This window comes from Rhipicephalus sanguineus, chromosome 2 (genome assembly GCF_013339695.2).
Source record: "Rhipicephalus sanguineus isolate Rsan-2018 chromosome 2, BIME_Rsan_1.4, whole genome shotgun sequence".
Taxonomy (NCBI): Eukaryota; Metazoa; Arthropoda; class Arachnida; order Ixodida; family Ixodidae; genus Rhipicephalus; species Rhipicephalus sanguineus.
In genome coordinates, this window is record NC_051177.1 from 206,426,585 (window position 1) to 206,449,440 (window position 22,856).

The window sequence follows — 22,856 nt, forward strand, 5'->3', positions numbered from 1 at the left end:
TGATCGGTGGCGATTCGCAGCTTTAAAAGCTTATAATAAATTACACAAATTGCGCACAGAGCTTAAATCGGTCTGTAAATGATCCTTAGGACTTGGTCTACCGGCTCAATGTGTTGGTACAAAATCATTTCAGAAGAAGAATCTTCTTTTGAGCCATTCATGTCGAAGGGAAACAATGAGTGTTAGATAAATGAAATGGAAATGCAGAGTAAAAACATGATGTAGGCCAGCAACCAACGTAAGTTTATTCATGCATAAGTTTTATTTCGAACTGGTTCATTCGGGAAGAGAGCCCAATAGTTTCCACGAATGGGCATAACTGGTAGTCGTTGCACATCATTTTACTGTGTTCTCGCACTCATTATTATGTGCCACTTACTCTTGTGACCTTCCGCTAAGGTAAAATTACTTCACATAAACAGCAGCGAGAAGGCTCTTGCTAGCCAGTTCAATTAAGATAACGTTACCGTAGTTTTTAGATCCAGTAAACCAGCTATGCTATAGAAGAGCGTACTCCATGTGTTTGTCACCATGGACAGGGCATTTTGCCTGGGAACATGGCTTTAGTTTTGCAAAGATAAATGTTGCCTTGCTGTAAAACGTGGTACTGGGAAGTGTCATTGTGCCAAAAATATTAAGGTTTATGACTTCTTGCAGCACACATTGTTGTACGGGATGTTAGCTTTTTCATAAATGCATTGCATGGTACCTCAAGAATATAGCGGCCAATTTTAAATTTTATAACTTCATGATTGCAATATTTGGGACAGACTTTACTGTATACGGTTTGTTTCTGCAAAGCTTCAACCTTTGTCCTGCAATTCTTGAAGGCCAATTACTGAATTTGCTGTGTACATTTGAGTGCACGTTTTCATCACCTATGCTAAACAACACGCTTTGGTGATGTGTGCAATTTTTGTCAATGAATTTTATTGATTACCTCGGACCACCTATTCTGCTTCCCACAATTATTGGCCACTTTGTGTGCACGTGCTATGCGTGCTAGATATGAAAACAGTTAATGCAGCTGGCAGCATCAAGGAGTACAATGTCCATAGGCTAGTATGAGGTGCAAAACGTTGCCACTGCTTGAACTTACGTTATGTGTGCAGAGTAGAGTTGATTGTGTAATTTAGCAATTTCCAGCTGCTCACGTAGTTGGAGCAGATGTCGATCATGTTAACTGTGGTATGGCACAAACACGAAGTTCGTGCATGTGCATTCTCCATACCAGGAAACCTCACCTGAAGCAACATTTTCCTGTGATGGCAGCTAAGTGAGAACAAATGGGTTTGTCTTGTCTGTCCATCTGTCAATACCATTACACAGGCTTGTTGGGTGCATTCAAGCAGCTTTAGCAATGCACTTGCAGCTACAAAGCCAGTAGAGGCAGCCAATTTCAACATCAGAGTTGACTCTGTGTCAGGAATTTACTCTCCGATTGGAGGGGGGTGGGCGGACAACGGACCGACCCCACGTGAAGTGCGTGGTTCGAAAGTGACCGGCGATAGGTCCACGCCTGATCGGACGTGGGGCCAGGGGCAAGAGTCGGGAGACCGCGCATACACTACGCAGTACACTTTAATACGATACCATCAGAGTACGCTAGGTAACACAAAAATACACACTGAGCTCAAAAGACCAAAACAAAGACAAGTACGCGCGACAATAGGTAAATGAAGACTACGCTAAAATGCACACACTAAAAACAACACTCGATGGATAAACACACTCGGGATGGCACCCGATTACGAAAAGTCCCGGCGAGAGAGAGGAGAGCCACCGAACATGGCGCTTATCTGTGTGGTGTAGGTAGAGTGACCTAGAATAGGGGGAGTGTCCAAAGCGCCGGCTCCCGCGTGGGCCTTTTGTCGTGAACTCCCGCGCCGCGCCGCTGCTGCGCCGGACCCGTGGGCTTTCCGCGCTCGGGAAGCGCGCGGAAAGCGAGGGGCGTCTGCTACGCGCTGCAGTTTTTTGCGCCGCGGTTCCACACAGGGCACTTGAAGTCTACTTAACTTTTATAGTGCCGTGCGGAATGGATCTTATCCATCTTTAAGCGTTGTGTTAGTGCTTGGACAACAACAGAATGCAAACAATCATGTGTCAAGCGGCATTAGCGTGGTCTAGTTCCGGTCACAAAGTTCGAGAACGTTGGTGCGTGTGTAAAAACGCGCAAAACGGACACGCACGAGCAAATAACGAAAAAAAACCCTTATTCGCACGAGTAATCGGGCAATAGCATCACGCATGCACGAATTAAGAGTAACAAAAAAAAGTAAATTGCACGCGCAGTCAGCTGAAATACTTGCGCGCAGTGACCGCTTCACACTACGAGCTTTCTACTCATGGTCGCCACTGGTTTGCTAGTCATATGCACACCACTTTATTCGACAATTCATTAGCCTCCACTAGCTCTTTATTATGAACGGAGCACACCGGGAAGACGCAAGGACAACAAAAAAAACAGAAAAAAAAAGATTAGAGACGGCAATACGACCGCAATGCTGTTGGCTTATTTTTGCTACTGAGGTAGCGTACAACAAGGCTCACTGTGCGCAAACATTTGAAAGAAAAGCAATGCCACGTAAACTAACCTTATTCCACAAGTTTTTGCATAAAGACGTAATATATAAAATGCTTTACAAATATCCAGATATCATGAAACAAGTTACAAATGCCCCCATGCTTGCTGTACAAGCTGCCTGAACCGAAAATACGGTAAGAAATTGACAAATAGAAATGTAATATCTCAATCACTTCAGAAAATTGTTCAAATGCAGAGATCCCTTATGTACCTAGCCTGAAAAAATGCAACATACGAAAAGAGATATAGGTATATGCATTGGATCGCTGAACGTTAGTATACGGAACGTTCGTGCGAGATGCATGCATTGCTTCAAGCCTTCACCATACGAAATGAAAAGTTTCAAAGTCATTCTCAACTTCGGATGTTTTCACGGTTCTCGGAGGTTAGCGGTCGCCCGGTTCAGAGACTTTACAAAAAGATGTGGACGAGTAGTTACATAAAATACCATTGTTTCCGCGGCAGTTGAGTGCGCGCCAACAGGGCACCCGACCGCAATTTCCCGCTTTTTCCTGATGACCTCAATATAGCGTCCACCACAATTTCGTGCTGAAGCTCCGTAGTACTTATATAGCGAGTCTTCTCCTCTCTTGAATAAATATAAAGAGATGACCAGACGGGTAAAGCAAGCCTCTTTTGTATCGCAGACGCGTGCAATCAGCTGCTCTGAACTGAGAATCACGTTTGTTTTCGGGCGATCGCTCGTAACATGAAGTGAGGCATACACGATGTTGCACTGTTATCGTTTCATTTTCTTTGGTTTGTCTTTTTTCATAAGGCTAAAGCCTTAGTTGCCTCATCAAACACGAAAATTGACCGTCGGCATCCCGCGTAGCCAACACGAGTGATGCACAAAGTCACGCGATGACGTCGACAGAGCTTGTGACGTCACTATGAGGTCATTCAACGTGACGTCATATGATGACGCCACCACGTGACATGGTTGCTTTGCATTGCCTCCGTGATCGGGGGCAATCACGGAGGCAATGTAAAAGCAGGTGAGGTACAGAAAGTTTGCAATGCCTTCGATCCTGTCGGCAGTCCGAAACCACGTTATGTGCAGAAAGCTTTTGTAGAGGGGCGAGGAAGGTTCAATTCATCGACAGACGAAAAAGATGGCTTTCGTTTTCGAGCCATCTCCGGCGAATGACCATGTTTTTTTTTTTTCATGTAATGTTTTCGCATACATTTTACCTATGCGGTCAATTCTTCGAAATGTATATGGGTAAGTCTTACATGTTGACATCGATATCGGTGACCACCACGTTTTTTATAACCTGACGGAAACAAATCGTCAGACCACACATCGTCAGAATTATTTCTGGCTACAGAAAGCGGGTTTGCGCGCCACACACCGTGTTATTATTGTTAGTCGTTACGCAAACGGCAAGCAGTCAGGTTAGTGATGCCATGACCTATCGGTCGTGTTGGGCATACGTATATTCGTGCCTCTCCGTGCCAATTTTCGTGTATACCAAGTGAACGAGACGGGAGTTACGCGAGTAATTTTTTACTTTTGGTACCGCGGCCACGCCGACTGACACATTCGGCTTCGCATGAAATGGCTTGAAACAGCAGAGCGCCGGAGGCAGCCTTGTAAAACAAATCGAATGCACGAAATAAAAGATAGGATATGAAGGGTGCAAACGCGTTAGCGTGCATGAGCTAGTTACTACGTGCATATGTGATGCGTTCTCCTCGTTATCTCCAGTTTATTCTCTCCTGCAGCAGGTTTACGTTCGTTATTCCACACGAAAGTAAGTTAAGCGCCTTTTCTCACGATGAAGTGCGCGCAGGATGCGTTCCTCAAACAGCCACGGAAGTGTGGACCAATGCGGTGACAAACCAGCTGAAAGGATATACACAAAATCCCCGTTTCACAGCACACAAACTAACAAACGCGTTCTCTGTGTGATGAGTCACTGCAGTATTATGTTGCAGTGACGCAGTATTAAATATTGCCCAAATCTCCGCAATTTTAGCTAATAGCGGCCAAAATATCACGCGCGTAGCAGACGCTTGCCGCTTTGACGCGGCTTCCGCCGCGGAGAAAGCCCACGGGTCCGGCACGGCAGCGCCGCGGCGCGGAAGTTCACCGCAAAAGGCCCTCGCTCCTCCCATGTATTCGCGCGGCGCTTTGGACACTCCCCCTATTCTAGGTCACTCTAGTGTAGGGGTCACTTCGAAGGTCCGAGCTGGTGGATTCCGGGCTGCTGCTCCGCTGTCTACCGCTGGCCGAAGTTGGGCAAGAACACCAGTTCTACGCCACCGCCGAAGATTGCGCGAGCACCTGTCGCGGATTCGACAGCGAAGTCCAGGCTGCCGGCTACCGTTTGGCCTGACCTCCGACCCCTCTTCCACCTGCTGCAACCGTTCGGCGAACTCTGCTTCCCCACCGCGGCGACCGCGGGACCGCGGCAGCCGCGCCGCTCTTCTCCTTCCTCCTTTCCCGCCTTACGTCAGTCGCCGCGCCGGTCTTCCGGTGCATGGAGGAAGGAAAAATAAGGAGAGGCCCTGACGTCACATTCGTGAAGCCTCCACATCGTAAACACCCGCATCGCCTCCTAGCGAAGGAGCCTCGAAACATTTAGCGATTTCCGTCGTGTCGTTTGCAAGCGCATACGCGATTCGAGCCTTTTTTTTTCGCCGTGCCAGCGGCGTCGCGGCGCAGTTGATTCACGCATGCTGCTTCTTGCGTGTGCTCTTTAGGAAAGCTACGCAATGTCCAGCTGTTGCGTATACCCAGTGCAAATCGCGTGCACTGCGGACAGTGCCGGGTGTCACTTTTCATGTGTACGTACACGTTCGCTTCATTGCTGATCACTAATGCATGGTATTTGCATGCGAAGCTCTCGGATGTGCGCTCTGTTGCTTCTTACTCATTGTGTCAACTCAGAACACACGTGAACTTTTGTTTTTGGCGTCTGACGCGCCGTACATAACATGCGCCGAAGGCATCGTACGTTTTTATAGGCTGTGTCGTTCAACGAAAGGGATATAAACTTATGTTGTTGTTATCGGACTACGTGATGTATGTATTGTGCGGTGTGCGCTCGCTGCGTGCTTGTTGTTGTGTGCGTACTGGAATTACAAACTTTACGTGCATGATCGCGTATACAATAGAGCGGTGTCCTCTTTTCGACGTGAAGTTATGTCAACTATAGGTTGGCGTTGCGCCGATTAGCTACTACGCTCACTCCGCACGGCGTGCACGGCGTGCGTGGTTATACAAGATATTATGCACATCACCGAGTTTTTGCTGCTGTCACCTTGCTTTGAGACATCATGCTCGGTTGGTGTTTCTTTTCACGCCATGAAGCTGTCGTCTGGTCTGCACGTAGAAAAACGTCTCTTGTGCCAACCTATGAAGTTTCATCACCCGACCGTTCCCGTTAGGCATTCCTTTCACGTCATTAAACTGTCATCGATTCTATGCGTACGAAAATGTCCCTTGTGCCAACCTGTGCAGTTTTATCGCCGGACCGCAAACCCATCGCTGATGTAGATACCAGCTTGCTTCCCGAGGCGTCAGTCATTGTTAACCTCTCGTGCACTGGTCAACCTGACATCACGGTAGTATTTACGGCGTCTCACTTGTTCACTCAGCATAATGGCATTATTCCTCCATTTACTGTTCTCACTGTTGCATCTGGATCACCTGCAGTGCTGGTCACTAACCGCTGCAACTACCCAATTGCCTTACTCCGTGGTGAGACTTCAAGATATGCTCAACCTGTCGACTACATTGATGACTACTTCTGCATGTAAACCACCAAATTCGTCAGCAAATCACACTCTGAACACCGCCGACATCTTGCTTTCCTACAAGCTCAAAACGTCGGTAGGTCGCACCAGGATTGTCAAACCATGGACACCGGTTCACACTTCCCCTCTAAGACAGCGCCCTTATCGCGTTGAAGAGCGCCAGGTCATTACGAAGCAAGTGAACGGCATGCTTGATCGCGGAGTTATACAGCCTTCCCAAAATCCTGTGTAGTATTTCAAACAAAAAAGATTGCTCTATTCGATTTTGCGTTCTTTATCGCCGCCTAAACAAGATTACAAAAAAAGGACGCCCATCCGCTGCCGAAAATAGACGACGCACTTGACTGTTTGCAACGCGCAGAGTATTTCACTTCCTTGAATCTGCGTTCTGAATATTCGCAAGTACCAAGGCTGAGTGTTATCGTCCAAAAACAGCTTCTGTAACGCCCGATGGCCTATACGAGTTCAACGTCATGTCATTTGTACTAAGCAATGCGCCTGCAACATTTGAGCGCTTGATCGATATCATCCTTAGAGGCCACAAGTGGAAGACCTGTTTGTGCTACCTGGACGACATAGTCATATCTTCAGCAGATTTCGAGACACACCATGCTTGTCTGGAAGACATTATCATGTACCTCGCTTTTGCGGGTCTACAACTCAAGATTAAGAAGTGCAGACTTGCCACGCGAAAGCTAACCATCTTGGCAGGTGTCATCTTCAAAGACGGCGTTCTTCCGGATGCAGATAAGGTTCTAGCAGCCGCCGACTTCCCAAAGCCCACATTCATCAAAGCCTTCAGAAGCTTTATCTGCTTGTGCTCCTATTTTCGGTGCTTCCTCCGTAACTTCGGGTTCATCATCGCACGTTTAACGAGTTTGATTATCACCAGTAAAGGTATACCTGTGTGGTCAGCTGAATGTGATGAATTTCTCCAGTTGTGCCACTTGTTGACACCACCACCTCACCACTTCGACACTACGACCCAACTGCCCCTACAGACATTCACTCAGACGCAAGTGGCGTTGTCTTGCGTGCAGTTTTGTCACAACAGAAAGACGCTCATGGTGACTACATTGTCGCCTATACGAGTCGTGCCTATAAGAAGGCAGAATTAAATTACTCAGCGACAGAGGAGGAGTGCTTTCCGCCAATTGGGACACTTCCGAAGCTTCACCCTTACTTCTACGGCTGCCCTTTCGACGTTGTTACAGACCATTGTACCTTGAAAGATCCGCCGGGACGCTTGGGCCGTTGGGCAATTTGCTTGCAAGAATATAATATTTGTGTCGTATACTGCTCCGGTCGGAAGCACGCTGACGCTGATGCGCTCTCCCGCTCACCAAGCACACCAAATCTCAGCTCCACTGGCATGTTTTCGGAGCAGCGCAAGGACCTATCTCTTGCATTGTTGCTCTAATATCTTACTGATCCGTCGGTTGCTCTTCCGACGAGAGCGCTACGCCGCCAATAAGTCCAGTTTTCCGTGTGAGAAAACATCCTCTACCGACGCAACGATATTTCAGGTGGTCAGACGTGGCTTCTTGATGTTCCTCGTCATATGAGCTCTGACAGCGGCGCGCATTTTCATGCCGATTCCCAAAGTGCTCAGGAAGCGTCCTGAAAACTTACGCAAGGCTGCCTCAGCGATAATATTCCCGCGGTATGTACCACTTTGTGTAGAAATACGTCGAGTCTTGCACTACATGTCAACAAGGCAAGACACCTTCGGGACACCTTACCCGAACGTTACAGCTGCTCCCCTGGCCGGCTTGACATTTTGACTGTGTTGATATCGACCTCCATGCCCCCAGTTTCCATGTAGTGGTTCTGCAAACCGGTGGAATATTGTCGGCATCAATTACCTCAGACGGTGCGCTGAGAATGCAGCTCTCCCGGCAGAGACCGCCAGCGAAGTTGCTTTTTTCATGCTTCGCAACATCGCTTTTCTCCATGGTACATCGTGAGCACTACTGAGTGATAGGGATTGCGTGTTCCTGCCGGATGTAATCCAACCACTCCTTGCTGAATGCAACGTCACTGACCGGAAATCAACCGCCTACTACACACAGATAAATGGTCTTACCGCCTGCTTCAATCGCACGCTCGGCGACATGATGAGGATGAGTACCTCCCCAGACCACATCCAAAAGGGTACTTCCTTTTGTTACGTTTGCATACAACCCCGCGACTCAAGGCACTACCGGCCTTTCCCCCTTCTTTCTCTTGTACGACCGCGAGCGTTCCCACCAACTGGATACCATACTCCCTAACAACAGGATGCCTCCAAGTGCACTAAAATTTTTGAAATCCCCCGATGCGTCGAAGACTACCGTCGGTTGGCTCCTTCCCTGACGAGCGAAGTTCAAAACACGCCATGAAAATATTAATCATCTAGCTCCCACGTTTGCTGCTGGCTACCTTGTTTTGCTATGTGTATCACGACACGTTCCTGGCCTCTCTTCGTGGTACGGACCACATTGACGCGGTCCGTACCGTGTCAATGCTAGCTCAGCGGTAAACAACATCGTCGAGCCGTCACACAAGCGCCAGACCCGTCGTGGAGGGGAGAACGTGCACGTCAACCGTCCGAAGCCATATTACGACCCCGTCATTGTGGCTGTTCCCTGAGTCGTCAAGATGGCGACACTTCATCCCCGGATATACTGTAATGAAGCAGACGCACCAATGGTATGCGCCCCGCGGAAGACGACAAAGACCGGTGCTGTGATTGCGTGAGATCCTGTTCTGTTTGCAGACCTTGCAATGCTTGACCTTCCGGTAATTGTTCGTCAATCCACGACCTCGTCGCATCAGTAAACCTCATCAGTAAACCTCGTCGCACTAGCAGTAGCCCAGTAACACGTTCTGGCGAGCTAGTTCGTACATTGCTGTTATATATTCTTAAACTGCGCGAAAACCAGGACACAAGCAAGAAAACATAGAGATCAGCACTCGTGTTCTCTGTGTTTTCTTGCTGGTGTCCTGGTCATTTCGCGCAGTTTAAAAACGTCTATTAGCAGTGGTCGTCACGGAAGTGAATGAAGAAGTGAAGTGAAGTGAAGTCACGGAAATAGAGGAAGTGAATGAAGCAGTAAATAAATGAATTGATGATGATAATTATTATGCTTGAAAGGATGACTATGATGATGCTAAATGGCAATAATGACGACGACGCAGAAAATGGCGATGATTTGAAATAATGATGACGCTCGAAAGGGCAGTGATGAGGCTAAATGATGATGATATTGATGCTCATTATCTCGCTAGTCGATTAGATATATTCTAGTGCTTACAGCTTCGCTGTCCAACGGTCATGCCCACGTGGAACTGGCTGTAATTTACACAGCAGAGCTGTTTAAGCTCGGAGGAACACCGTTAGTCTTTTACAGAAACTATCATGAACGCAATAACTCGGCGGGCACGCTCTGTTTGTCCTCTTCTTCGTCATCTCCTTCGCTCCCAGAAAACGTGAGCCAATTTGTGCGGCGCGGGATCCAATGACTCGGATAGATGGAAGGACAATTACATAGAGGCAGAAAGAAAGAAATAGGTAGAATGAAAGAGAACGAGAGAAACAGAGAGAAAGGGAAGGAGGCAAGGTTAAAATAGAGAGAGGCAGACGGGCTTTGAAAGAAACCAAGCGAAAAATAGAGGTAGAAAAAACAGACAGGAAGACAGACAGACAAAGAAAGATGGTAAAAGACATATATATATATAGATAGAGACAAATAAAAACAACGAGAAAGGCAAACAAATAGATGTTGAAAGCAAAAAATAGAATTAAGAGAGGAAGCAAGAAAGAGAAAAATAAAGATAAACAATGTATCCCGCTCAGGTCCGGTGCTCATTCAGGCTTGGTGCTACTAGTCCGAATCAGTCTTCATTTTTACAGCGAAAGCTGTTATGAGATTACAACAAGGGCCGTTTTTGGCGCCGTAGTTGTCCGCCGCCGCCGCCGGTGTCCGTAGCCACTATCGCTCGAAATAAGAAAAAAAAACGAAAATAAGAAAAAAATTACAGGATGGAACGAGGTTCGCACCTGGGCCCTCTGCGTGGAAGCCCAGTGTTCAAACTCAGAGCCATGCCGGTGCTTGAAGCTGCTTTGTAAAAATACCCTATACAGGCTTAATGTCGGGAAGGAACCACATTAACATATGTAATGTAGCGTCGCAGAAGAGTAAAATAACAACCAAGTGTTACGCAACGCGAATTCTGTAACCAGGTGTCTCACAATGCGAAATGCGCAACGAGTGGGTTGTTGAATGATTCCAACCCACTACAAAGGGCTCTGCGATAATTCTTCCTCGTCATTAGCCACAGCATCAACAAAGTGCACACCATGCCTTAAAGGTGTTAAGCAGGTACCACGGTTCTGCGCTGAATGACGAAAATCTCGTAGTGGCTGCTTCCTTCACAAAAATTATGATTTATAGCATAGTGGGTTCCTCGCAAGTGCACTTCTATTGGTTGACAAGGAAGCCCATAAGGCTCCCATGATCCATTTCCTCAGGGTCTCAATAAAGTTAATTCCCCTTTCTCTATCTCTTTCTCACGTTAGCGTATGTTATAAAGCGTGTGGGAGAGTGAAATAACGACCGGGCGTCGCGCAATGCGAATTACGTGACTAGTGTGTCATTCAAAGCTTCCAACCCATTACAAAAGGCTCAGGGTCGATTCCACGAAACATCAAAACAGGTGTATACTTGATGTTTCCGATTTTCCTGATAATTTTGTATGTTGTGCACATATGACTGCACAGCACGAAATCGCAGTTCGTTTTCCAATAAAGTTTTTTTCAACACAGGAAAATTCGACAAGTGTCGGCGGTTGACGACGACCATTTTACGAAGAGTGCGTTGTCATAAATTCGGAACCATGCTGGCAGCTACTGAAGCTATATATTACAAATATCTTTCTTTTAAGCGGAAGTGGAAGTAAAGAGGAAATAGCTCTTATCATATCATGGAATGCTGAGCAAATTATGTATTTTTATAAATTCACGAAAAACGCTGCCTTTTCGAAAATGAGTCAAATTTGGAACGTTATGGCTACTTCTGTGAACATCTTAGCTTGTTCATATTTGCAGTATAATAGGCCTTTATGTGGATAATGAACCTCTGCATTTGTATTTCTCTAATAATTTTAAAAGTAGTAAATTTTTATGCTCAAAACACCAAAAAGACAGAAAGGCTCCTCGATTCAAAAATCTATAATAAAAATAACCCAATCTCAATTTTGTTCAGAGTCCCCCAAATTGTTCTCAAAGGATTGCAGAATGATATTATGAAAAAACATGATGCATAATTTTTATTAGAACAAAAGCAGAAAATGTCAAACATTGTGTTCCCAGAGCGTGGTGGCTACTGCGTAACGGACATCTCTAGTAACAAGAAAATACGGTAACACGTCTTTTTTTTTTCTTTTATGAGCTTCGCTAAACAACAGTAATGATCTATTGTCGGAAAGTGGGAAGTAAAGAAAAAGTGTTTTGTAAAGAAAAAGATCGTTCCAATTAAATGCATTTGCGACACCACTTACATTCCTTGTCGACGGGCAGCACGGACATTTTCATTCCTCTGGATAATTTTTTTTTAGTAAATGCGATTATATAAAAGTAACGAAGCTAAACGCGAAATAAGTGTAGCTGAGTCGATCATGCATTGTAAGAATGTGAGAAATCGCAAATGGCGACAGTGGTGAACGGCGAGTACCGCAGTGCAACCTAAGCACAGCAGCCACACATGGTTTGCCGGGCTTTGTCGCTCTGCACGAGAAAATGCTGGGGTGTCGATTGCGTTGGCTTCACGATACATTTTTCACCGCTCGTCGCTCTCCCGCCCGGTCTCTTGATCCGCACCGAGCGGATCGTGTGGCGGATCGAGTGGCCGCACTGCACGCCTTCGAGTAAACGGAGTAGCATGCGTTAGGAGGACAGGTGCAAAGGGCGGTGCGAGAGATGCCCACCTGAGCAGACGACAGCAACGAGCACGGCTGTGCCAGTCGGCCAAACACCACCTGAGATAGAAGTTAAGCATCCAAATTGCGCTTCACTTTGGTGCTATTAGTGTCCTACGCTCTGAAGGTGGATATGGGTAGGCGTTATAGCCATGGCCGAGATTTTTACCTTATGGTGCACAAAAAGAAACCTTATGGTGCCTTATGGTGCACAAAAAGAAAATTCCACTGCAGCGAAATTTTCGTTGTGTAGAAGATATCGGATCGAGTCTCTTTTGCGGACGGTCATGAAGTAGGATGCGCGCTCAATTCAAGTGGGAGACCAGATCTGCCAGCACTGCTTCAAGAGATACAAGGACATGCAAAGCAAATCAGATGCAATGCAAACAAGACGTGTTTTTTCCGTGGTCAGAACTGCTGCCACCAATCTTCACGTAATCGATTCTTTTTAAACTCTGCATTGACCACATAAGGTTTGACAACGTACTCCTTTCGGCCAACAAAAACGAAACCTCTTGGCGACCGCTTTCCAGAAATTCATTTACATTCATGAAGAGACCTTGCCTTTTATACCAATCTCTCAATTCTGGCACAGCACAACATCATAAGAGACGCATGGAGAAAATTACTTCTTTAGCATACAAGATATGAATTTTACTCAACTGAAATAGATGAAAGAAAAGGAGGGTACAGCTGAAAGTGCCTACTGTGGACTGAGGGATGTCTAACACTGGCTTGAAGTCGCAAACCACGCAAATTCATTTAATTGGAACGATATTTTTCTTTACAAAACAGGTCCCACTCTCCGACAATAGATCATTACTGTTGTTTAGCGAAGCTCACAAAAGAAAAAAGACGTGTTACTGTATTTTCTTCTTACTAGAGATGTCCTTTACGCAGTAGCCACCACGCTCTGGAAACACAAGGTTTGACATTTTCTGCTTTTCTTGTAATAAAAATGATGCAGCATGTTTTTTCACAACATCATTCTGCAGTCCTTTGAGAACAATTTAGGGGAGTCTGAACAAAATTGAGATCGGGTTTTTTTATTAAAGATTTTTGAACCGAGGAGCCTTTTTGTCTTTTTTGTGTTTCGAGCATGAAAATTTACTACTTTTAAAATTATTAGAGAAATACAAATGCAGAGGTTCATTATTCACATAAAGGCCTATTCATACTGCAAATATGAACAAGCTAAGATGTTCAGAGAAGTAGCCATAACTTCCCAAATTTGACTGATTTTCAAAAAGGCTGTGTTTTTCGTGAATTTCTAAAAATACATAATTTGCTCAGCATTCCATGAAATGATAACAGCTATTTTCACTTTACTTCTACTTCTGCTAAAAAGAAAGATATTTGTAATATATAGCTTCAGTAGCTGCCAGCATGGTTGCGAATTTACGAAAACACACTCTTCGTAAAATGGTCGTCCTCAACCGTCGACGCTTGCAGAATTTTCCTGTGTTAAAAAATGTTTATTTGAAAACGAACTGCGATTTCGTGCTGTGCAGTCATATGTGCACAACATACAAAATTATCAGGAAAATCGGAAACATCAAGTATACACCTTTTTTTTTGTCTTTCGTGGAATCGACCTCAGTCATAGTTCTTCATCGCCACCAGCCGTCGCATAAACTGCAAATAATTCCGTACAGATGGTACCTCGCTTCTCCGCAGAATGAAGAGTAATGTCTTGGGGGGTGCTTCCCAACCTCGCAAAAGTTATGATTTGTGGCGTAGTGGGTGCGTTGCTAGTGTAGTTGTATTAGTAGCCCCAAGAGAGTCTATAACGGGCTCTAGAAATGCCGCTCTTTGAGATTTCGCTGTGGCTGTGATGCGCTTTCCGCGCAGGCCTGACGTTCTTTTTTATATCTCTAACTATGATCCAGCTGGTTTGGGCCATGTCATAAGCTTCACACTTTTGAGGTGATAAGAACGATGAAGCTTGCTCGAACCACAGGAAAACGACTGCTCTTGCCGCCGCTTGAGAGACATTCATGTTTCTTTTAAATATATTTACTATGCACTAGTGTGCAACCAGGGCTGGGCAAATTTACTTTGAGATTGTATCGCGATACGATACAAGATACTCAGGCAAGAAGTATTGGATATACAGATACAAGATACTGCCGCAATAATTGTATCCGATACGATACTTGGCAATTGTATCTTAAGATACTTCGATACATTCTCTAATTTGTTATTATAGATCCATATAATGTAGCAGCGAACGCCTATGCACGAAAATGTCTTCTTGAAAATTTCCTGTGACCTATTTTGTTTCACTTTAATAAAATGTCTGTTAATATCTAAAAATGAACTGAAGTAATACTGAAAGACGAGCTAGTTGGTATGAGTGCATCGTAACTTATTTTAGCGCCCTTCATCGTAACTTATTTTAGCGTGGTGTACCCTTCTTTTCTGTGTCCGTGTGTCAGTGTGCGCTAAAATAAGTTACGATGCAAAATATCTAAAAGTTTTGCCCTTCTTGCTCAAAGTACATTAGTTTCCTTCCAAAACAATTTATTGCGATTTGCTTTAGCTTCTTCACAGAACAACCCTTTATACATTTCGCTGACAGCGGTTCTTGCTTGTCATTTTTGCAATTAATGAGAGTCGCTGCTCAGCTTGCCGACCAGCTAGCGGGTTGCCATATAATCACAATAACTTCTATAAGAAGCCTTCGCACGATGGCGCAAATACCGGTGTGGACTTTTGCCTTGTCCGCAAAAGACAGTTTGCACAATACCGTGTATCCGGACAGGTGTACAGCAGCAACAACGCTGGTAGCGACTTTCTTTTTTTTTGGGGGGGGGGGGGCGCATGGTGTATGCTAGGGGTTTGAGATCTTTCGCTAGCGGCCCCGGCTGCACACATGACCATCTTCGTCCCATTTGTTTTTATTTTCTAGGTAAGTATGTTCGTGAGCTACACAGACATTACAGGTCTCAAGCTTTCCTTTCGTGAGGAACATGTGGTCACCATGTGCTGAAACATAACCGTGGAACAAAAACTATATTTCAGAATCCGCGTCCAGAATTTACTCGTTGTGCACATCGGTATCGATGTTTCTCGAATCCTGACTCCAAATTCCCTTCAGAAATGACCTATATGTGAGACTTGGGAAAGGCTTCCTTTCGAATGGCAACGTCATTTTGTTCAAACTCTCTCCGACCCCACCATCTTCACTGTCCCGGCGCTTCGAACTAAATTTCGCGACTGTGGCCCGCTGGCTATAGGCTGAGTTTGAGACCCCTGGTGTATATACATAGATGACGTAAAAGAGCAATGAACTTTCATATTCTACTTATCTGCTGGCGTGAAGGATTGTTTGTTGATATCCTCACTAACGTGTAATCTTTTAGCAATTTTTCTTCAACGAGAAAACATGTGCTACACAGAGACGTCTCAGACGTATTGTATAGTTGCACAAAGCGTCGGAGGACACCGCCGTTATTCGCGCTATTGCCGCTTATAGATCACATTAGGTGGCGATTAGTAATACGAAAAATATTTAGGAAGGCCTAAAACTGGAAAACTAATATAAGTAAAATAGGGAGGTGGTTCTGTATCAAACATTCACATTGAATGAGTACAGAAACACAATACAGAGGGCGCCCTTAATAGCAATGAGCATGAAGTATCGTCAACTTACCAATTAAGACAATAGAAAATTCAGTGCCTATGGAAAATTGCCTGAAACGGCTCGTTGGGACGCTCATGGGTAAAACGGAGCATTCAGTAAAACAACGTTTTTCGAATCCCCTTCCTAACATCTTTAAGATGGCTCCTAATGATTTTCATTATTATAATGCAAACTCAGTTTCGCTATTTTCCTAAGCGATAAGCAGAATGCTTTGTACTGTAGCTCAAGGGACGCCTACATAATTATATATTTGCTTTCAAAATCGCCTTGGCAACTTGTAAATGATAAACAGTAGTAGAAATATAAAGCAGACAGTTAGAAGAATAAAGCAGAGATCTTATTTTGGGAATGCGTTATAATAAAAGACATATTGAAGTTACCAGACCAGAAAAACAGTACAGAGACCTAGGTAATGTATCGGATGCAAAATGACAGCAATAAAGCACTTGTGCTAATCATCAAGTTATGATTTCATAAATTCTTTGAATAAATGTAGCAGGAAGTGAAAAATACGGTACGCCAAGATATTTTCCGTTAGGTAAACGCTTGATCTATTAGATCTAGCATCAGAACTAGTGGTGCTATAGTTGTTTGCATATCTTATATAAATATAAGTTAATTCATTACATGTAAGTCATCCACGAGATCCTTCAAATCGCTGATCTGTAAAATCCACGAGACATAAAGCGACCCCATTCTTGCACGCATCACATTTCGGCAAGAGAATCTTCAATAACGACACTGTAGCAACATCAGCATTTGCGCGATAGACGCTGCACGCAGTTGAGTACGCGGCGCAGGACAGTGGCTAAGAGCAAGTGTCGCGGCACTGGCGCAACTAAAAAAGAAAAAAAATCGACAAAACAAAAGGTACGTGGGCTGGGTGTAGACGTCCGCGTGCTTGTCTTCCTCATCTTCTGCCCTCACTGGAGGACTCTCGCGGAAAAATAAAATTGCGTCACAGCCCTTAGACTTGTTCAGATGGCTTAGTGGCACCAGTACCAGCTTGAGAAGCGGAGCTTGGCCAGTGATTATTGTTTCGCACGGTTGTGTTGCGATAGAAGTATCTTGTATCTTAAGATACACGATACATTATCGAATGTATCGGAAATACAGATACAGATACTCGTCTTTCGAGACGTATCGCGATACAGACACAAGATACCCATAGAGTATCTAAGATAGTATCTAAGATACATGTATCTTCGATACTGCCCAGCACTGTGTGCAACTATATCGTTCTTGAGTAAAGGCACAGCTCGCGACCGTCGGTGACTCTGTTGCATCGCGACCGCTGCCGCGCTCCTTGAGAGGTGTTCCATTACTGCCCTCCGCCGAAACCCTCCGCCGGGTTTCGTCGCCCGCCGACACCACGGTTTTCGTTAGTCTTGTGCTTAAGGTCAAGAGACCCCACCGGTTCAATATCGCTGGCGTGTATACACTCTTCGCGACTCCTCGCTTCCTTCCTCAATCCATTGCGCTCCCGTAATAATATAGGGAGCTACCACTGACCGTTCGTGGCTTCGTCACCGCCTCCTTTTGATGTTTCATAGTCCTCGCTCTCGTGGCCGCTGGCTGACTCCACTTGTATCGCCTAATTAATAGTAAGCTCATCTCGAAAGAATGCAAAAGTCTACCATCTATACTTTCCATCATCAGTATTTCATTCGCAGCTGTTAAAGTACGCATGCTGTTAAGTGGAGGTATGGTGCAAAAAACGCGTACAAGTAAACTGCCACATGAGTTGATATTGTTGAAGCTCAGGGGTAATTATAATCTCTTGCCAACCATTGCTACAATTTCGGTAAACAACTCTTCTCGGTTGGTGCAATGCATTCAATAGTTAAAAAAATAGAGTGGCTTTATTTCTAAACAGTGCGCAAGACAGCTTACTGCACCGCCTTGAAACAGGTAAAAATGCCCGTTAATATTTCAGAAAACAGCAGAGGACTCACAATGTATTCTGATGTACGATGTAGCCGAACACACTGTATGCACTTCCATCGTATGGTTCGAAATTAGCTGGGTAGGCATATCCGTAGTCACGTCCAAGCTGGAACACACACAGAAAAAAGAACTCTTTTGATTGAGCGTAAAGCATGAGAGACATCGCTGTACTGGAGCGCACATTGTACCAAGTGTCATAATTTTATAAGTAGTGAATGGAAATATAAGTGCATGAAATAGTTATTCACGGCCCTTGGTCTAGTTTCACTGCATTATTTCAGCTTTCTATAGCAACGTATATTCGATTCCGTCTGTCACGAAGTTTTAATAAGTGATCTTATGGCGCCCATCTACTGCAAAAATCTTGAATGTATTGCCAAGGTACTGTATTTTAAAGAAATGTGATATGGGTGTGTACAGGTACGATCGAACACGAGGTCCCGGTCACCATTCCCGATGTTGATGAAATTCACGGTAGACACAGGTATTGGGCCCAGCACAATGTTTTCGAAGTTAGTTTCGTTGAAAAATTTTTTCGCCTTTGAAATACGTATGCATTTTGGCCGCAAAAATCACTTTTCTGCCAATTTCGCGATTTCTTAAATTTGAGCGCACCCAGGAAAAAAAGGTGCACTTTTTGGTCACAACACTTAGTCCCTTCAATGAACAAGTGAAATACAATCTTATGAGTATATTATTTTTCCAACCTGTCTAAGGACTTTTGAGGAAAGAATTTAGAAAAATGGCAAACCGCACAAAATACCTGGATTTCAAGGATTTATTGCTGCAAACAAAATAAACTAAGGACAACGAACCTCGGTAAATGTTAATTTTGGAACTGGTGCTCTCTTTTAAAATAATTTTCGTAGTTTTTTCGCGCTCCGTTTTACTTCAGAGTCGGGCTGAAACGTAATTGGTTAACCAAAAACGCCGCAGTTTGAAAATAGTTTTCTCAAAAAGGCCATTTTTTAATTTTTTGCAAGATGCCTCTTATTGAAAGCAATGACGTTATCTACTATTCTGCATAAAAAACGTTGCAATATTGTCACGTGGTCGTGACGTCGACGAAGGCAGCAGTGAACACGTCCGAGATGAAACTCTTTATTTGGCCGAACTTGTGGCCGAGAAACTAAAAGTCAAACTACAGCAATACACTGATAGCGGCGGACAGAACGTCGACCGTCGATCAACTGACAGGCGGTGAGGCGCGTCGTTATTTAAACATGTGCCGTCGAATATTCCAGCGTTATCGCTGGCTGTCGTGCAAATTCTAGAATAAGCTCGAGTGTGCGCGGCTTGCGCGCAATCTTAACAAAACGATCTAAAATGATCGCGAAGGTTCTCGAACAATGAGGCGCGGTTCGCGCTGAGCGTTGCTGACAGTCTTTGTGGCCGAAAACCGAATACAGCAAAAGCGATAAAGAAACTCACGTGGCAATGCCCCCCTCTGAAAAAGCATCCTCCCGATGCTTCAAACAGAACACGGGGAGGGGTGGGTGGCCAATACATGCAACAATAAACAGGAATAAAGCAAGAAAGTACAATAAACAATAAGCAAAAGTACAGTCCTCAGATTCACTAACGCGCGTAATATGGCTTGAGGCGCACGACATGGACGACTTCAGGTCGCGCACGGCGCCGCTGAGAGTTCGTAATGCCGTCAGGGACAACCTCGTAGTCGAGGGCGCCGAGGCGCGAAGTACCCTGTACGGTCCGAAGTATCGTCGAAGAAGCTTCTCACTAAGTCCCCGTCGGCGTATTGGCGTCCATACCCAAACACGGTCACCGGGTTGGTATTCCATATGGCGTCGTCGAAGGTTGTAATGGCGGCTGTCAGTCGTCTGCTGGCTCTTGATCCGTAGGCGGGCGAGCTGTCGTGCTTCTTCGGCGCGCTGTAGGTAGGTGGTCACGTCGATGTTTTCCTCGTCGGTCATGTTTGGTAACATGGCGTCGAGCGTCGTTGCCGGGCTCCGTCCGTAGACCAACTTGTATGGCGTCATCTGTGTCGTTTCTTGTACGGCCGTGTTGTACGGGAAGGTCACGTACAGAAGGATGGCGTCCCATGTCTTGTGTTCGACGTCGACGTACATGGCCAGCATGTCGGCAATGGTCTTATTTAGACGCTCGGTGAGGCCATTGGTCTGCGGGTGGTAGGCAGTGGTGCGGCGGTGGCTCAACTCGCTGTATTTGAAGATCGCCTGAGTTAGTTCCGCAGTAAAGGCGGTACCTCGGTCTGCGATGAGGACCTCTGGGGCGCCATGACGCAAGACATGTGCACCACGAAGAACTTGGCTACCTCGGCGGCACTGCCTTTGGGTAAGGCCTTTGTCTCAGCGTAGCGGGTGAGGTAGTCAGTTGCCACGACGATCCACTTGTTTCCGGTATTGGACGTTGGGAACGGCCCCAGCAAGTCCATGTCGATTTGCTGGAACGGCCGTCGAGGTGGCTCGATAGGCTGCAGAAGTCCGGCTGGCCTAGTGGGCGGTGTCTTGCGTCGCTGACAGTCCCGGCAGGTCTTTACGTAACGGGTGACGTCGGCAGAAAGGCGCGGCCAGTAGTACTTCTCCTGTATTCTTGCTAACCTGCGAGAAACACCCAGGTGTCCAGACGTCGGGTCGTCGTGGAGAGCGTGGAGGACCTCTGGCCGCAATGTCGAGGGTACCACGAGAAGGCAATCGGCTCGAAGCGGTGAGAAGTTCTTCTTTAGGAGAACACCGTTGCGCAAGAAAAACGACGTCAGTCCCCGCGTGAATAGCTTCGGAACAACGGTGGTCCTGCCCTCGAGGTAATCCACAAGGCCCTTCAGTTCCGGGTCGGCTCGCTGCCGTTCGGCGAAGTCGTCCGCACCTATGGCTGCCAAGAAGCTGTCATCATCGGGCCGTCGGGCGGTGGTGGGTCGACGGGGGCACGAGACAGGCAGTCGGCGGCTGAGTGTTTCCTTCCGGACTTGTACACGACGGTAATGTCAAACTCTTGAAATCTTAGGCTCCACCGCGCGAGGCGACCTGAAGGGTCCTTCAAGTTAGCTAGCCAACACAAGGCGTGATGGTCGCTCACAACATTGAAGGGCCTGCCGTAGAGGTAGGGGCGAAACTTTGACGTAGCCCAGATGATGGCGAGGCACTCCTTTTCTGTTGTCGAATAGTTTGCCTCTGCCATGGACAGCGACCGGCTAGCATAACTGATAACCCTTTCCAGTCCACCCGTCCGCTGCACAAGGACGGCGCCGAGTCCTACGCTGCTTGCATCGGTGTGAATCTCCGTATCGGCGTATTCGTCGAAATGCGCAAGTATCGGAGGTGTCTGCAGGCGTCGTTTGAGTTCATGAAATGCTTCGACTTGCGCTGTTTGCCACCTGAATTCGACGTCGGTCTTCGTGAGCTGCGTTAGTGGCTCGGCTATCCGTGAAAAGTCTTTGACAAAGCGTCTGTAATAGGCGCACAAGCCGAGAAATCGGCGCACGGCCTTCTTGTCGGTGGGTGGCAAGAAAGCGGCGATGGCAGCTGTTTTCTGCGGGTCTGGGAGCACTCCAGTCTTGCTGATCACGTGACCCAAAAACAAGAGCTCTTGGTACGCGAAGCGGAACTTTTCTGGCTTCAGGGTGAGCCCGGAGTTCTTGATTGCTTGAAGTACGGATTGAAGTCTCTGGAGGTGCTCGTCGAAGTTCGAGGAAAACACAACGACGTCGTCCAAGTAAACAAGGCAAGTCTGCCACTTCAAGCCAGCTAATACAGTATCCATGACTCGTTGGAAAGTCGCAGGTGCCGAGCAAAGACCAAAGGGCATGACCTTGAACTCGAACATGCCATCCGGTGTTATGAAGGCAGTCTTTTCTCGGTCTCTCTCGTCGACTTCGATTTGCCAGTAGCCAGTCTTGAGGTCCATCGAAGAAAAGTACTTCGCGTTGTGGAGTCGATCCAAGGCGTCGTCTATACGTGGGAGAGGGTACACGTCCTTTTTCGTGATTTTGTTCAGGCGACGATAATCGACGCAGAAACGTAGGGTCCCTTCCTTCTTCTTCACTGACACCACCGGTGACGCCCACGGACTCTTTGAAGGCTGGATGATGTCGTCGCGTAGCATTTCGTCGACTTGTTTCTTTATGGCGTCATGTTCTTGCGTCGAAACTCTGTACGGGCTCTGACGAAGTGGCCTGGTGCTTTCTTCTGTTATGATGCGATGTCTTGCGATCGGTGTCTGCCGAAGTCTGGACGACGATGAAAAGCAGTCCTTGCAGGAGCAGGGTTTTGAGCTGGTCTTGCCTGACCTTCGGAAGGCTCGGGTTGACGTGGAAATCTGGTTCGGGACCTCGACTCGTCGAAGCGGGTTCGGCAGCATCAAAGAGGGAGAAAGCATCGCTGGCGGCTACACATTCTTCGATGTAGGCGACCGTCGTACCAATGTTGAGGTGCCTATATTCGTGGCTGAAGTTTGTCAGCACTACCTTTGCTTTACCGTCACGCAGCTCGGCTATACCTCGTGCGACGCAAATTTGACGGTTCAGGAGTAGGTGCTGATCGCCCTCGATGACGCCTTCAAGGTACGCAGATGTTTCGGTGCCGACGGAAATAATGACGCTGGAACGTGGCGGAATGGTCACCTGCTCTTCTATCACATTCAGTGCATGGTTGCCTGGCATCGCACGGGGCGGGAGCGCTTTGTCTGAGGTTAGTGTTATCGACTGAGACCCTAAGGTCGATGACGGCGCCGTGGTCACTTAGGAAGTCCATTCCAAGTATCACATCCCTGGAGCAATTTTGTAGGATTACAAAGCTCGCAGGATAAGTCCGGTTATTGATGGTGACTCTCGCCGTGCAGACACCAATCGGCGTTATCAAGTGGCCTCCAGCTGTCCGGATTTCGGGTCCACTCCAAGCGGTCTTTACTTTCCTGAGCTTGGTGGCGAATGGCCCACTGACGACGGAATAGTCCGGCCCCAGTGTCGACGAGAGCGGG